Raw genomic sequence first — 2670 nt, forward strand, 5'->3', positions numbered from 1 at the left:
TATGAATATAACATACAAGGATGCAGCCTCCTTTGTAGGAACAGGGAAGGAAGGAATGGTTAAGTAAGGCACAAGGAGCTGCAGCAAGTACCAGCTGTGGGGAGGGCCAAGGGGGAGAGGAGTTTGGTACTGGGGTTGAGGCCCAGAGCCATTGCTGGGGAAGTAGGGATCCCCTCTGAGTGCCACATTCTGAGGCTGAACTAATTGGTCAAGCTGAGGCAGAGGTGGGTGGCCATATCAGCCATCTTTGGTGCTGTTTACTCTTTCCCACCCCAGCTCTGTTGTAAAACCCCAGAGCCCTGGATTCCAAAGGCCCCGTCCAGAGTAGAGGCCCTGGAAGGGGGTGAGAGGAAGTGAGTAAGCAAGTTTGAAAGCCGATATGCCTGTGTGCTGAGGGATGGCCGGAGACAGTGGTGAGAGGTAGCAGGGAAGGGCTCTCATACATGCCCTTCTGTGGGGCCACAGGTGAAGGAGGCCAGGGGATTAGGGTAGGGATGGGGCCCCATGGCCCCAGACTCTTTGGCATCCCTGTCTGTCCTCTGCAGTGCACATGGAGGAAAGGGCTGCCTCTGAGGAGGGGCCAAGCCAGGCCAGGTGACCATCTTGAGTTCTGGCTGAGGTGATGGTCCTCACCCTGAGATGCCGTCTAACTGGTGATGCCAGAGGGCGCAGTGCCTCCTCGCTTCTCGAAGAACGTGTATTCAATGAGGAATGTGGCTCCCAGCAGTACAGCCTTCATTCTCACATCCAGATCCAGTGGGAACTGCAAGCCAAAGTCATCTGCATCTGTGAGGGCTTCTTGGAGCAGCCCTCGCCCCCCCTCTCCCCCCACTGCTTGTTGATGTGGCCCACACTGTGGGACTCATCTGGAGTCTTCACCTCAAAAGTTGGTGTCCGTGCCACAGCCACAGGTCCAGCAGGGCCCCACCACTCGCAGGATCCTATGGCGATTGGCATCTTGAATGGAGAACTTGGGGAGGAAGGGATGCCAGGTCTGTAGCACATGGCCAATGGTGGTGCCTGGTGGCGACTGTACTTCCACCTCTTGATTCCCTGAGTCCACCGGACGGACGTGAAGGGGCCGGCGACCCTGCAGCAGACATGCACGGCAGTTGCTCTCTTCAGCCCCCTGACCCAGGGGCTGTCCAGCCCCAGAACGCAGTTCATACCGGTTACTTGTCTCCCAGCCTAGGAGCGTTTCCAGTCGTGCAGCCCTCTGGTGAATCAGGATCTGATCAATCGGCACCAAGAATTCGAGGCCAGAAGGTACCCCGGGCGGTGGCAAGAGGTGGGCAGCAGGCCCCAGGGCACTGGGGCTGGGCGAGGGGAAGAGAGCGAAGCTGGGTGCAGGGGCAGGCATGTGGGCAGGCACTGGTGCTGGTCCAGGCCCAGGATGCTGCACCTGCTCAGGGTACCCAGTGGTCACAGGGTAGAGAGGAGGGGGCGAATGGGTGTAGCCTGTGGGGGGCAAGTATCCTGCCATAGGAAAGGGATGAGGGTTCTCCCTATACCAGAAGCTTAGTTCTAGAAGTGGAGGCAAGCTCAGGGACAGCCTGGCAGACACAGACAGACACAAAGACGAATAGGCAAACGCGGAGAAGCAGCTGCGCCCGCCCAGAGTCTCTTGGGCAGCGCCTCTGACTCGAGGAGAAACTGAAAGTGTCAGTGGGTGGGGCAGAGTACCTGGGACCCTGGATTCCCTCTGGGGTTTGCAGATCCGCCCCCTCCCTTTGTTCTCCCATTCTCTGTGGAGGCGGCTGTTGGCAGACGGCAGGAAGGATGGATCCGAGATCAGACCGACAGCCCGACCTCCAGGGATGTTTCCTGACCCCTCTGCGTCCCCTGCTCACCTGAAGCCTCTAAAATAGTCAGGGTGCCCAGCGCTCGGAGGCTCCCATGAGCTCGTGGAGGTGGGCCCTTGGTCAACGGTTTTTATTTTTTTACTGCATTTCTTCCGTGTGCAGTGATCACACTTCGTCTGGAGTGGGGCGGGCTTGAGTGACCTTGTGGAGCGTCTAAGGAGGGGAAGCGACTGCAGTGTCTGAAGCCAAGTTCCAGGAGGCCGGCGGCGCTGTTGGGATCATGCCGGCAGGGCTGGTCCATTGGTGCCTGGCCTGTCCTCTTGAGATGGCACCTGCAGGACTACTGAGGGAGCCAGTCCCCAGTTCCGCCCCGCCTCCGCCACCGATTGGAGTCTGAGGGCTGGGAGGAGGGACCAAGAGGTCTGCCTTTCAGCCATCAGTCACTGCTCACCAGCCACCACTGCCACTGATTGATCAGCTGCTGCTCCCTCAGCTCCCTAGCCTGGCGTTTGGTCGAGCCTTCGGTCGTTTTAGACATTACAGACCATGGGTTTTTATATATATTAGGATTAGTTTACTTGTTCGTCATCTGTGTTGGCTGCTAGAAGGGAAGCACCTTGGAAGCATGACCTTGACTTGCTCACTCACTTTGGATTCCCTGTACTCAGAACAATGCCCGGTTTTGGTTTCAAGAAAAGTGCTTTGTCTGATATCTAGAGAATTGATTGGAGGATGGCAAGACTAGAGTAGCGAGAACATTTAGGAGGCTATTGCAATAATTGAGGGGAAGAATTGTCGTGGCGTGACCAAGGTGAGGGAATGAGGAGGGAGGGGTAGAGAAATAGAGAGGTCTTCAGGAGACAGAATC

General features: G+C 57.1%; 1 pseudogene across 1 annotated transcript; it reads right to left on the minus strand.

The window, feature by feature from the left end:
• Positions 1-333: 333 nt before the first annotated feature.
• Positions 334-1660, minus strand: LOC307099768 (phospholipid scramblase 3-like; annotated as a pseudogene). Its single transcript has one exon. The product of its transcript is annotated as a phospholipid scramblase 3-like (transcript).
• Between the last annotated feature and the right edge of the window lie 1010 nt (positions 1661-2670).

This window comes from Cnephaeus nilssonii (assembly GCF_951640355.1).
Source record: "Cnephaeus nilssonii genome assembly, chromosome: 5".
NCBI lineage: Eukaryota > Metazoa > Chordata > Mammalia > Chiroptera > Vespertilionidae > Cnephaeus > Cnephaeus nilssonii.